This window comes from Eptesicus fuscus, chromosome 15, assembly GCF_027574615.1.
Source record: "Eptesicus fuscus isolate TK198812 chromosome 15, DD_ASM_mEF_20220401, whole genome shotgun sequence".
NCBI classification, from domain to species: Eukaryota; Metazoa; Chordata; class Mammalia; order Chiroptera; family Vespertilionidae; genus Eptesicus; species Eptesicus fuscus.
The window spans coordinates 14,369,251-14,385,044 of record NC_072487.1 but is presented as its reverse complement, the minus strand read 5'-3'; positions in this window follow the sequence as shown (position 1 = coordinate 14,385,044).

The following is a 15,794-nucleotide window of genomic DNA, read 5'->3' as shown; positions in this document are numbered from 1 at the left end:
AGAGGAACAATCAGAAATGCTTGCAGACATTTATGTCCCAGGGTAGTAGTGTGATAAAGGAAGGCAAATACCACAGTGTCATACAGTACAAGTTAAGAGACAGGCTTTGCTAGGGAAGCCTGAAAGCCGAGGAAGAGAAGACCCACAACATCATCATCCAGGAAGAGTCTTGCATGGGTCAATGGGATAGTGTCCCCAAAGAGGAACAAGGCCCTCTGACACTTCACCTGTTTGTAGTTTAAATAAAGGAGCACACTTTGGCAGGAATAAAGAGGGAAGACTTAGGTATCAGGCACTCTACATGTCAATTCTAGCTGCTAGAATTTTCCGAGGATTCTTTGATTGATTGATTGATTGATTAAGGTATTACATATGTGTTCATATCCTCCCATTGCCCCCCAACCCCACTCCCATACATGCCCTCACCCCCCAGTGTCTTGAGTCCATTGGTTATGCTTATATGCATGCATACAAGTCCTTTGGTTGATCTCTTACCTCCCCCCCTCCCCAGCCTTCCCGCTGTAATTTGACAGTCTATCTGATGCTTCTCGGCCGAGGATTCTTAAGTTAGCATTCCAGATCCTTATGAAAAGCTTCTGAGGGGGAGGCACAACTGGGTCCTGTAGGAAACTGAGTTTCATTCAGATGTTTCTGTTGAGGAAGAGGAAGGCTATTCTCCTGTTTACATGGCATGGCAATTTGATGTTCTGAGTCTAGTCACCTTACAAACACTTCTCATCACTCTACTAAAGGATGTTTGGTGAATATTGCATACAAATGAAAAATTCGAATCAATCTCCATTGGCTAATAGTGTAAATAAATTAAACTATATGTATTTTGTGGAAAACTGTGGTGCTATTACAAAATGTTTCTTATTGAAAATTTAGAATAGTACCTTTAAAAATAGCCTATAAAATATGATAGATATGTGAATCTGTTATATAATAAAGTTTTGCAAAATCCATGAGTTTGCTTCTAAAGAAAGAAGAGTAAAACAAAAAATATAGGATTTAACTTGACAGAAAAATAATCCAGAGTAGTATTTTTAAAATTGCTTATAAAATATGATAGAAATGAGAATCTGGTATATATTAAAGTTATGTGACATTAATGAATTTGCTTCTAAAGAAAGAAAGTAAAACAAAAAATATATAAGATTTAACTTGACAGTAAAATAATAAATAATGAGAATAATGTAATTTAATATTATATAAAATATGTGTATGAATTAATGATGTAGAGAGTCATCTTAAAGAAAGTCTAAGAACCCATGACCAGTATCATTTCAAATTCGAGAAAGTTCTAAAAAGAAGTATGCTTGATAGCAAAACTAACACTTGGGGCAAAAATAGTACAAATATAAAAGTAATGTATTTACCATCCCTGTCAATCCTATAGAAATAAAAAGACTGTGGAATTTTATCGATTTGCATGTACATTATTCTATTTCTGTTCTGAAAGCCAACACTACGGAGAAAGCCATGCATACCAAAACCAAGCGTCAGCAGGAGCAGCAGCAGCCGCAGCAATGAAAGCAGGAAAGAAAAAGCCATAAACATTAATTTAGTTCCCTAGAAGCCCCATTATTACCACCGTAATCTTCAAAGTTGGATCACTCTGTGGTAGCTTCAGATTTAATATTAGAATCCTCTGGGACTAAATTGAAAAAATCGGCTGCTATCATCTTCTGAGCAGGAAAATTTATTCTGTGTAATTTAATGTAAAAGAGCCTTTTATACTTGTGACCATTATGCTCTTCCACATTAGAGCAATAGCAAGACACACTGAAAAGCCAAGGGAAGCTTTACAAGCGAGACTGCTTTATTGACACTACAAAGAAATAGAGACAGTTGCAACACAGACACCGCCTGCTGATATTTCCAAAGCATTTTCCCCTCGTTTGTATATATTGTCCCAAAGTTGAATTTTTATACAGAGAACTCAATGTTTACACTGATAAGGGTCAATTCTAATGGTGGATTAAAGGGTCGCTTAAATTAAGAAGTGTTTGTAATTTTGGTCTGCCCTTGGGTAGTTTTCACTCGAGAAATCTACCATTCATAATGGGGTCTCAGAGTATTTTTTTATCTCTACATCAAAGTTTAAAGAGGTAGAAACCAGTAGCCCTTTATACCTTACCTGTCATTCATCATGTTGAATGGATTCTAATGCCCCCACAGATGTTGGGGTAAAACCAATGTCTATAACATGACCTTTAAAATCTTGTAGGATCTGGGCTCTGTCTGATTCAAGAGTAACTTCCTGTGCTTTTCACCCTCTTGCCTTCTAATGGAGCATTGCCCACAGCAGATCGACCACATACAGTTCGTGGAAGTTTTCAGATTCTTTTCTGACTCAGAACTTTTCTCTTCATCCGATCTGTGCTTTACATTATGAGTCAAAGAAGTCTCCGCCACCCTCCAAACTTAGCTTAGGTTTCCTCATTTGTTAGCTATCATAGCATCTTGTACTTTTCCCATGTAGCACTTTTCACAATTGTATCTAATTAACTGTAAAACTAATAAATTGCTTAATACCTTCTATTGCTGTCGAAACCCACTGAATGCAGATTTAATGAAATAGAGTCTGCATCGCTATAGTTTTTACGCTATCTCCAGGACTAGACAGTGGCTCCACAAGGTAGGTACTTAGTATGTATTGGCTGTATAAATTTAGGGATGTCACTGCCAAGTCCTTTCCATCTGCTAGCTAAGAAATTTGGGTATTATCCTGACAGGGTTATAGAAGCCAATATATGTGATCTCTGTCTTCAGATTTTAGAGAACATGTCTACCTGGGAGAAAAAGTGACTATTATTCTAGTTGGCATTGTCCTTCCATTTTTTCATTTTCCCATGGGTTTTCTTAGATCAGGCCCTTTTACCTAAAAGGTTCTCCCTGCATCTTGAGTAAATGGAGTGTTTATTCATTGCCAGGGCAGTGTAAACTAAAAGCAAACACTCTTTCTAGCAGTACTTAAATTTAGGTATACAGTGGACTTGCCAACAATGAAAATTCTTCCTTTTATGGCCAATGTGGGGTCCAGTTTCAGTCCTACAAATATCTTAGATTCTTAAAGATACATGACCAATTATTTCCACTAATATTCTTGGCATCTATCAAAATGGAATGGAATAGTGGCCCTATCAATATCTTTTATTTTTAGCCTTGAAACAAAAGCTTTTTCCTACTCAAGTTCAAGAGACATAAGAAATAAAAATAATTAATGGTAAATGTACTACAATGAAGCTAACACAATTTTTAAAAAATTTTTTTTATGATTTCCTGTATTCTATGATAACTGAATAGCACATTAATGACATTAAAAATGATCCATTAATCTCAGACAAACATTTAGCTAATATTCTTGCTATAATAGACAATATATTCCTTTTAATTTAAAAAGGCATATATTTTATAATTTAAAGGACAAAATAACGGAGTTCAAGACCAATAATATAAGAAGGAATCCAGAATTATAAATTTCAAAAGTGCAATTTGGTTATTTCATGTACCATAAATCAATGTTCTGTAATCAAAAAAGGAAAAATGAAAGTCTGTCTAAATTAATAATAGTTGAGCATCCCATGTATATTAATCTAATTTAACAGGTTTTATTACTCTGCAGAAATTTTCTCAAGGCTTAATATCTCTTATATAAAAAAAGGATGATTGGGAATGATTAAAAATATAATTGAAGGGAAATCTTCATTTTAACTATAAATGAAAACTGCTAATGAATGAGCAATGAATGACCATGAGTTCTGTCATTGCTCAATAATCATATTTAACAGAAAAATGTAATTCAGATTAAAATGTGCTGAAATAGAGCTGGAGAGAAAAAAAAATACACATAGGTATTTTAATTTCTAATTAGGTGCCTTGAAGCAGTGAGCAATCTCACTTAGGCTAAATTGCCCTTGTTACTTAAAGCTTTATAGTCAGACGATATGGTCTAACAACTCTAACCCTTCACAATTGAAGTGCATAGGTTTTCATATGTTTTAAAATATTCAAATAAAGCTTTAAATGACAGTAAAATAACTAATAATTATAAAGAGAGATAATATATCTATTAAGAAAAATATCAAAATATATGTTATATAAATGTATATAAAATGTGTGTCTAGAAATGTAGACATATATGTGGAATATATTTAAAACATATACAAAACAATATAATTAAACTAAATAAAATTAAAGTCAAGTAAGTAAGAAAAATTGGGCAAAGGGAAAAACGTTCATTTAATAAGGGAACATAAATTTGATTTATGGTTAAGTCACACAATATGTGAATCAGTTGTTAGAAGAGGATCTCAAAATGGATTGACTCTGTCTGTTAGCCATTAAGAAAAGGAAGAACAGATATGTATTCCAAAATGTATCAAAGATGATATTAGATATTTAGAAGAATTAATAATATTTGTCATTGGTACTTAATCCAATAAATTCTTCCTATAGGGTGTCATAGAACACTGTCAAACTATGATCAATATCTTATAATGAATATGACACACTTGAATTACATATTTATTAATTATTCTGTACTAGACTATCTCCTAGGTGGTAGATCTTTTAAAAGTCAGTAAAAAAAATAAAAATCACTCATTAGATTTTCATTCCAACTGGCAATGTCATAAAATAAATTTCAACTCACTTTAGAAAAGGACTTTGTTGGGTAAATAGTAGTGTTTGCTATTGCAGCATACTGTTAACTCATGTCCACAACATAATACTAGAACTCATTTCAATAGAAGCAAGTATTTCCTACCATAAAATAAGCACATGGTATCTGTTCATAGTTTTCTAACGGTCTCAAGACATGTCAGTCACGAAACTGATTGTTAGCATAACCTTGAGCGAATCATTTATGTTTTAATTGGGATAGGTTAGGTTATGATGTAGTAATAAATAGTCTCCACATTTTAATAGCTTAAAACAGCAATCTCTCATCCTACTCAAACTACATATCAGACATACATAGTATGGTATACTCTAACATATAAATGATCACCGTGGAAGGAAGAAGGGAACATAACCATTCATACTATATTGGCTCTTAAGTGCTGTTGTCTTGACATGATACATGCCACACATTTATTTGTACAAATAAGTAACATGAATACAATTAATTTTAAGGGAATGGACAAAATCAATCCTATCCTGGAAAGAAAAGCAAACATTTTGATAAGCAATACTAATGATGATCATTTCTCATAAACTATGTCTACAAGGTTTAAAAGAGGCTGAGAGCAGCTATGAATGAAATAGAATGAAATTCTATATCCATGAAACCTTGGAATACAAGTAGGGCCTAGGACTGAAATCTTCCTGTATAATTTTAGGAGAGCAAAGTTATGTGAGAGGAGGAAGTATCTGTTAGATACCAAATACAAGGTCTGACATTTTCTCCTCTCCATAAATCTAGGGGTGATGATGATCATGATAATCATGATAGTCTCAAAGTTCTGGTCCATATTATATGACTGCAATAATTTTAGTCTGATCCATATTATATGACTGCAATACTTTATATATATATATATGGTTTAAATAGGTAATAACAAAAGTCCAGCTGATCTACAGAAAAGTCTCAATATAGCATAGCAATCGGACTCCTGGGATGCCTATGAAAATAAATGTTTACAAGGCCTATGCCAAGATAACTAAATGAGAAATCTCATTCATATAAAAGCTGTGAGTTGTTTGCCCCAAATGATTTGAATTTGATTATAGATTTAAAGACCTTTCTTGTTGTAGTTAGATAGTATGGTCAGAATTACCACATAATTAACACAGATGAGAATTAGCCAATAAGTTAATAAATAACACTTCTCCCATTACTCTTTTCACAAATTCAAGCACCTGTGTATGCACAAACATTGAAAACACACACACTCCTCAATGAAAGAGAATGCATTTAGCATAAAGGCATATTTTCATTGAACATCTGTTAGATACCAAATACTAGCCAACTGCACTCTATGTAGAGAATAAGATTCTTACTTTTTAGTAACTTGATTTACCCAAAACCATGAAGATCACCAGGTCCAAGTTGAGTTTTCAGTCTGAGTCCAACTTCAAAGCCTCCATTTATCCTACTATATATACCTAGATTCAGAGTTGGCAAATTATCTCATTGCAGGAACAACTATTAGCAAATTCATTAATTAAGGTCATGTTTACACTTTATTTTCAACTAAAACATCTGTTAATTTATATAGAGGTCTCCTTGGTTTAAACCAACTTGTCATTACTGCCTCTCAGTGAGGGATAATGTGCTTGGGTTTTACAAGTACTCTAAGTGTGAATTGAAAAGATTAACAGTTCTTGCCAATGGGCACACTCTGTCCATATTTTTACATAATAATAGTTGTAAGAAGACACAGGGTCTTAAGATAATAAATGGTTATTCTTCCCAATAGATCTATAAACAGGATCAGGATTAATGAATTTGCTGGCAGCTATTGGTTTTAATTAGCCCAAGTTCAACTTGAGCAGAATCATACTATCCAAAAGATTTCGAATGTGCTAATACAAATCCCAAACAACTACTTCTGTAAATTTAATAAGGAATTGGTCAGATTCTTATTTTAAAGCCAGGTGCGCAAGTGACTTGGCAAAAACAAACAAACAAACAAAAAACTTTAAACTTTTATCTTTTATTTTCTCATTAAGGGGCTGCAGTTTACATCTTCAATCAAATCTCTAAGCCTACTTGCCTGCCTTTTTAACAACTTTCAATACTATCTCGCTTATCTTGTCCCTTTACTTTCATGCCTTTGCCTCGTGTTTACTTTTAGAGATGCCTAGAATTTTCTTCCTCTCTTATCCTGGATAATTAAAATGATTCTCAGCTTTCTTACTTATCTTGGATGTCACTTCCTCCAGGAAGCCCTCAAACCTTATACCAGATTCTAGCCTCCAATAATATTTTCTGAATATAAACTTGAGAAACCTTCTAATGCTGGGCTGGAGTTGAAAACTGTTCATTATTTTTCCTAACTGCGCTGTGAACCTCTTGAGAGATTACTAGAACTATGATAGGCAGTTAGACAGACATGGTCAGAGCAAGGATGATGGACCAGGTGCAGAATATCACCAAGGCAAAAAGCCTTGGGAACCAACCAAAGGACAATTGTAGGGTGGGATCTCACCTCAGGGTGACCTTTTCTCCTCTAGCATAAAACTAATCCTGAGATTTGAACCCCGGGCCCTTCCCTCCCTAGAGATAACCTCAGTTGAATTTCAGCCTCAGGCCCAGAAAAGCAATGAAACCGCACCAGCAACCCCATGGCTGACCTCTGGACCAGCTGCATTGAATAATGACCCCTGGCTGGCACCACCCAATCAATCAGTGGAGACCTCGACCCTGAGAGAACACACCTGGAAAGCTGCTGAATATTCTATTAAGATCTTCCCCCGGGAACTTCCTGGAAATCTCCACCCTTAAAACCCTTAAGATGGAGGTCCCAGCATATTCTACTCCTCTCTCCCCTCCCCTCCACCACTTCCTAGGAGCACACCCTTGCCTTGCCTTTCTGCCTCCCTCTTGAATTAATGGAGGAAGGGTGGGGGAAAATTAATTTATATCTGGCTAATAATTAGGTCCAGTTACTAAGAAAGGATGGTTGGAGTATTGAGGAGACAGAAGGAAGCTAATTGGGACCATGGCGGGCTGGGAAGTAAACTGGGAACTTAGCTAGGTGGAGTTACTAAGAAACCCCAACTGGGCGGGAAGGAAGGGCCTGTGTGGGATACGTGAGCTTTAAAATATATGGAAGTTACTAAGACAGGCAGCTGGCAAATAACCAATCCCAAGGCAGTGAGGTGTTTAACCAATCCCAAGGATGTCGCTGAGGCAAATCCTTTGAAAGGACCAATCAGGAGCTAACAAGCATATATACAAAAAAGCAGGGGCACTTCTTCCTCCCTCTCTCCAGTGCCCTAGAATCTTGGGTCATGGCAGGAGATGCGCTCCCCACTGCCCACGTGGCTTATGGCCATGTGGACCTCCACACATAGACTAATAACTAATAGACTTTAATTGGCTTGGATACTGAACGACTCCTGTCTGTAACATGGGAAGGAAGCTCTGGACACTGGCCTGCTCCTGGAGCCCCAGGTACACCTTTTCCAGGACTGGCTTCTCTCCGTAAACTTGGCTCCTACACATTGTTCTTGTCCCCGACTTCATTCTTCAATTTCAGGAGACAACAAACTCAGACGTAAACACCCCACATTTTGGTTTCAGTATGACACTTCAGGTATGCAGTTCTGGCTCTCTATGTATTACTGACTTTGTGATTAGCCCCTTCAATATATAGCCACCACTAAATGGGATTCCAACACATCCTTTCCTGGATTGTTGACCTTCATGCTGAGGTACTACAATCCTCTAAATATTTTATCTCATGACTAACGTTCTCCTTATCAAAGCTGCCAAAGTCTTGATACATAGTTCTGCCATTCCAACTTTAATTTCCTTTCTTAACCACAATTTCCATTTTCCAGTCTACTCTACTGGCTGAGCAGTAGAACCCAGATTAATTCTTGTAAAAAAGAGCTTTCCTTAAGAGACCCTGACAATGAAGGTCATATCTATGTTTCCTTATTATTCTTGTTTTTCTTGCTGTTTTTTTTTAATCTTTTTGTTTTGTTTTTCTTTTTTAACAGTGAAACTGGAATTTTTAGGGGTGAAAAAGACAGGTTTTAGGAAATTTTTGAAATTAAGGGGACTTTGGAAGAAGCACAGGCTGCAGTGCAGCAGAAGGTATATTTCCATAGAATAGGGGAGCTGAAAAGCTGCAACAGGTACATTTCCATAGAATGAGGATCTGGAAACAACAGAAGGTCTGTATTTACAAAACAAAGGGAAGGAAACCCCTCTTTCAAAGAAAAAAGAAAGTCCAAAGGGAATAGAAAACAGTAAGGAAGGAGGGGAGGAAAACCTCCTGTGTCCCGTGTGAGGTGTGGCATTTGAGCTCAGAAGATCCTATAGTAACCAGACTAAGGGAATAGTGACCAATCAGAAGGACTATCAAGACACCAAGATCTGCAGCCTTTATAAACCGTGGAAAAAGGAACTCAGTGGGATCTTCCCCCTCCCCACGTGGGAGTCTCTTCTGTGGGACCTTTTCCACCTCCCCATGTGGGAGTCTGTGCTATGAGATTCTTTCCCCCTCCCCACATGGGAATCTGTACTTGTTCTTCAATAAATTTCCACCTTTGCTATACCATCTTCTGTCCATGGATTCATTCTTTGAGACAAAGAACCCAGGAACCATTCTGCCCAGGAGAACACTGCATGTTCCAGTCCAAAAATTTCATTTCAACAGATTGAAATGTTATTGAAATGCAAATGTTAAGTAAAATAAAGTCTTCACTTATTAAAACCTATTGACTCCCTACCAGGGTTAGGATCTATAACAGGCATGAAAACAGGGATGATGTAAGTTAATTTGTGACAGATGAGGTGCACTAATGTGTATGTTTCTGACACCAAACCTCCTTTTACTTTCCCTATGCTATTTTATGCATGATCATTAGAAATTGAATTTCAGTGACACCCTCATCTCAAATGTAATTGTCAACTTGTATTTTTGTTCCAGTTTATTGCTATGCTGTTCGAATTAGTCCTTTTTAGAGTTATTACTTAATATAAAATCTTCTTTAGATTATTCACATTTCTACCAATCGCTTTGTGCATTCCCCTATTTTATTCTAGGTCTTCTTTTTTCTTTAAATGTGGGTCTGTGAGAGGTCATTTTACTGAATATAGATAGATAAGTTGACAATTATTTTTCATCACTTTGAGGCTGGCCTTCAAATTCTTATAGCCTCCATTAATACCCACTGAGAAGTCATTTGCCATTGTTGGTAATGACTCACTTTGTCCTGCTTCTTTATTTTCCCTAGACCTTCTCTGCCAAGTTGTACTGCTTGTGTCTAGGTGTGTGCCTGTTGTGGGCCACAGAACAGCACCAGGTGTCTGACCAGTGGAGTCAAACCAAACCTGGGTTCAGTAACCTCAGTACTTGAGTTCTGGCTGGGAAAGAATTCAGAAGCAAAACCCAAAACTTTAAGATAATATTTATCTTGCCTTGGTCTGTACATTTTTATTTCACGAGAACATCCAGACTTGTTACATCTTCTTGAACAATCATTGAAGGGTTATTTGGGCAGAAATGTAGTAATAACAAAAGGGGTTGAAAAAGAAATAGACTCCAAAGGGTATTAGACCATCTAATATGAAAATCATGGGAGGTCAGATGTCAACATTTATCATATAATGTAACATCTTTTCTAAGGATATTTGACTTGGGTTTTTAAAAAATTCTAGAGTTCTATATTATGCCCATAGCCAATTATTTTTATAAATACTTATTAAAATAAGCTGCTCTATAATCAGAGTAAATAAAATAGAACTTCGGTGAATCACCAACATTCAACTATTTCAGAGAAAGTGGCCTTGTTCTATTAAGTTGACTATGGATATTTTGGGTAAGTACTTCTACTGATTTCACTTTCTTGGAAATATATAGTTAGTTGAGTAGACCAAACTCTTATAATCAAAGTCAACAATTTTACATTTTCTCAGAAGAAGAGAGTTCCCACTACAGACAACTGAAGACCAGATAGGTACTTTCTTTGTGTGTTCTTTGATTTATTTCTTTTTACATTTAAAGGCTGAGACTTACTTAACTAATGTATTTGTACCTGAGGAAAAAACTAAGTTAAACTTCCATCTATAACTAAGAAACAGCTATTAAATATTACAATCCCTGTTTTATTGTCAAATGCAATAGCTTGTTTCAAATAATTTCTTCTTAATTATTATAGTCAGTTATTATTTCTCTCAGTAAGAGTTATTGTACTTGTATTTCTAAAGTATAAAATGATAGGTGTTAGCTAATAGTATATTTTATGAAAAAAGGACCCAATATTTTAATAAAATTGCATTTATCAACAAGGTAAAGGTCTTATTTAAGTTTACAAGTGATTATTATAAGCTATGAATTTTCAGATTTTTAGTATAATAAATAATTGTACAAATATCTATTAGCAAATGATTGGCACTTGAAAGGTTGGCATTGAGTTCATAGTCGCTCAGTAGGCTTCAGGCATACCACCCCCAAATCTGAGAAGGAAAGGTACTGAAAAAAATTAATAACCAAGTACAAAGGCAAATAAATGTTAAGATGCATCTATATTATAATAAATTACTCTTTCTTTAGTTACATTGGTGTATATTCTTTGCTTTAATCAGGACCTATTAAACAAAGTTCATAAGAAATGGAGAGTGGAAGAAAGCAGCTACCATTTCTGATGACCTCATATAGATGTATTTTTGAATGACCTAAAGAGAATTTGTGATTATAAGTTATCAGGGTTTTTAATCAAGTTCTTTGGAAAGGTTGTATGTCTCTTTAGATAAAGCATATGTTCCAATCTACAGCTTGGAAATGAAATACATTTTGTAAGTAGAATGTAATGTTTATGAAAATCCTGGTGATGTATTTAATGTGTGTGAATGCAGGTGAGTTCCCAGGGTAAAATAAAGGAACCCTGCCTAATTTGAATAAGAACCTTTCTTCAGTGGAGGCAGAAATGTATTCTATAATCCTCTCTAGGGCAGAAAACTCTATTCATATCTAACTTTACTAGATTGTGGACCTCTCTGAGGGAAATCCACCTGATACAATGTCATTTTAGGAAAGGTATGCTTTAATTTAATGTATAAAATAAATTACAGTCTTTTCAAAAGAAAATCTAAAACAGTTTAACAACTTCCTTTGAATAACTAAAAATGTATTCACAACAAAATTCCTTTGATATTAACAATGAAAATAGCAGTGTAAACTCTTATTTCATCAAAATCATACAGTCTGTTCTACATTAGGTATACTCTTGTTCTACTGACAATTCAAGTAGAAAAATATACTTAACTTGCTGCTAAGTTAGAGAATTACAAATGTCATTGCAAAGGTATACATTCATTACTTACTACAAATGTTGTCAACTTTGAAATATCTGCTTAAGACTATCAGATAGAAGACATAAATAACTCAAGCCAATGGATAATCTTACCAATAAATTACATTTGGCTGTGAAATGTATTCTGTGTTTATATTGCTTTTTAAAATATATTTTACTTTGACAACTGCATTTAGAATCTGGGTTCTACTCCTAACTGTCACTAAGAAGCAAGTAAACAAGGGAATCATGAGAAATGATGGATAGATAGTCCCAAGCAGTCAATTTGCTACAAATAAGTGATCATCATTATTATAATAGGTGATCATAATTTGGATATTAGTTGTTTCATTCAACAGACTCTGCTTTTTACTTGGGACTACAGAACAAAACAACCAACCAATATCCAAATTATGATCAACTATTATAATAATTATTAGAAGCCCATTGCACGAAGTTTCATGCAAAAGACCTTCCTTCACCTGGCTGCTGGCACCAGTTTTCCACCAGCACCAGTTTTCCTCTGGCCACCCGCCGATCAGAGTGCCTCCCGCCAGCGCAATTGGCCACCCCGAGTTCCTCCACCGGTGGCAATGGCAGGAGGCGCTCCGATCAGCGGGTGGCCAGAGGAAAACTGGTGCTGGTGGAAAATGTGCCAGCAGCCACGCAATCAGCCACCCCGAGTTCCGCCACTGGTGCCTTCTGCCCGCCCCATGGGTCCTCCCGCAGTGCCGGCCTTTGGGGCTGGTAGGAGGAATGGGAGGTGGGGACTCTTGAGTCCCCGCCCCCCACCAGCCCAATAGGCCACCCCGAGTCCTGCCCCCAGCCTCTCAATGGCCCAATCGTGGGCGTAGCAGAGTGATGGTAATTTGCATATTACCATTTTATTAGGTAGGATGATCACTTATTTGTATCAAATTGACTTCTTATCCCAACATAAAACTACAATGTCCTCCCCAAAGTAATTTATTTGACCCTTGTTCTCAAAATATAAGGGAAAAATAGAGCCAATAAAAGTTTAATTGAAATGTGATTAAAGACCAAATATTTTCAACTCTAAATCTAAATTCCTTTTTTCTCCCCTAATTTGAAAGTAGCTGACAGTGGTGAACTTTATTTAATCCTGAAGTTCCAGAAAAATAGCAAATCTCCCCTACCTCCACATACATTTTTGTGTTCCAAGAAACAGCTAACTAAAATAGGCCACTCTGTGCTTGCATACCCTAAAGTAAGCCCCTGACTCTTTGAAGGGGAGATTCTTTGCTCACCCTTCCTAATGACTTATTTACCTATCTCTGTAAAACTCTAGCTTTTCTCTCTCTTCTTTGACATGCTCCTTAAAAGAATGCTATCTCTATTGCAATAGCCTGAGTAGAAGCATCTCCTTAATTATTGAAAGCATTTTGATTCCCACTGAATCAATCAAGAGCTTACATTGAGTTTGGAGCCTGTTAACAGAAGGTGTAGCCTGAGTCATCTCCACTAGATCTGTTATCACTAGTTCAACACTTTGAAAGTTGCATCCAGCACCAGGTGGTTAATAAGTTTTCTCCTGAGTTCCTCTTTGCTCTTTCTAACTTTCCAGTGGTCACTAGACTAACAAGAATATCACAAAATCAGTTCCATAGACAAAAACAAAAACAAACAAATCACAAAAACATGAGCAAGTCCCCAGGCACTAGAATAGTTTACATCCTAAGTAATGAAGCAGGAATTTTGGGGGGACATAGGCAGGCTTAGGGACTTTTTAGAATTGGGGTCCATGGAAAAGCATGGGGCTGCAGACTGGGAGAAGGTACATTTCCATTACACAAGGAAGCCAGGTGCAGTTACACTTCCATAAGACAAGGAGGCAGCAATAGGTATATTTACATAAGACAAGGGAACTGGAAGTAGACAAGAAAGGTCTAGATGTACAAAACAAAGAGAAGGAAGCCCTTCATTCAGAAGGAGAAGAAGAAAGCCCAAAGGGAATAGGAAAACAATAAGGAAGGAAGGGGGAGAACCTCATATGTCCCATGTGAGGTTCGACCTTTGAGCCCATGAGTTACTATAGTAACCAATTTGAAGGGGAATATTGACCAATCAGAGGGGATATCAAGGCACCAGGATCTGCAGCCTATATAAGCCATAGGGAAAGGGAACCCAGTGGGACCAGTTTCCCCCTCCCCATGTGGGAGTCCATTCTGTGGGACTCTTCCCCCTCCCTATGTGGGAGTCTGTACTTGTTCTTCAATAAATCTCCATCTTTGCTATACCACTTTCTGTCCGTGGATTCATTCTTCCATTTTGGCGGACAAAGAATCCGGGATCCAGTCCAAAAATTCAGTAGAAATACCAACTCCCTTAACAAACTCACAAAAAAATGTTTTCTGAATTTAATATGTATCTCAATCTATACCTACATAGTTCCAACGTAACTCTGGAGATCCAGGATTCCAGGCTGCAAATAGACTAGAAAAGTTAATAAAGTCAATAGCTTTTGACAGATGTAGGAAAAGACAGAGTAGGATTCAAATCCTCACAGTGGGATTCAAATCCTCACAACCTTGCTTAGTTATCCATCCAGAGACTCCTGGAATCTCTCCCCATTGCTATGTTTAATGACCAGTAACAGTTTCCCATAAAACCTTTATTGTAGCCATCTTTCTCAAGACAATAAAAGTTATAATTACCTTTTTTGATTTGATTTGATTTTGAGAAACCATTTCCAAATTTCATATGGAATAAAAATAACCTCAATAAAGTTTTATTTTTTATCTATTAATTTATTTGGCTACCTGGTCATATCCATTAACTTTAACTTTAGGAATATGAGGCATCTGTTTCTTTTGATATTTTGGAGTTAAAGCTGGTTTTACGTTTACTAAAATCTGCAGGCCTGGGAAAGAGGGTAAACTTTAATGCACTTCTCAAATAAGAAAAAACAATACTGAGATCAAGAAAATCCATCATGTTTTCTTTGCCCTCAACCTTGCTATATTAATGAATGTAAAACATCTCTGGGGATAATTAGGACCTGGTTAAAACAAGATGGAAATGATCCATTATAAATGATTTCAAGGAAGATGATGCAGTCTTTTGGAACATCAATCATACCTCAATAAAGTGGTTAAAAAAACAAAACTTCAACATGAAAATATTTGTCAAAATATTCCATGGATAGTTTGCTGGCAGAAATCATCTCTTTATTCAGCAGCAACTTAATGGGTACTTTTTATGTGCAAGATCCTCTTCTGTGTTCTAGAATATGTTAAATGAATTACATTTTAATGCTGGGAAACAGTATCAAACCAGCTAAAAAAATTCTGCCACATGTGTTAGGTAATTCAAAATTAGTCAGCCTCTAATCCATAATATTGTTTTCATGTATGGATATGCATTACCATTTAAAATTAATAACCATAATTTTATATTCATGCATATTGCATATACGTGACTGTTAGAGTTATATATGAACATAAATGCATGTATGTACACGTATAATGAACAAGTTCAGCAACACTCCTGACTGCTACTAAATTGAGAAATTTGCCAAAATATCCTTTAAATCATAATCCAAGACAACATAAAGACTTATTCATCTTTTAAAAAAATTGTAGATTTTAAATTAAGAAGCAAATAACAATGAGCAAAATTAGTAATTGTTTCCTATTCATTTCTTCTGATTTTGAAGGAAACATCAGTCATTTAGTTCCCCAAAGTTACAAATTAACCACTTTAGTTTCCAGTCAACAAATTAATCTTCAGCACTTACTATATCCTAGGAATTTGATTACTGAACATTATCATTGGCATATTAATTAGGAGAACATACA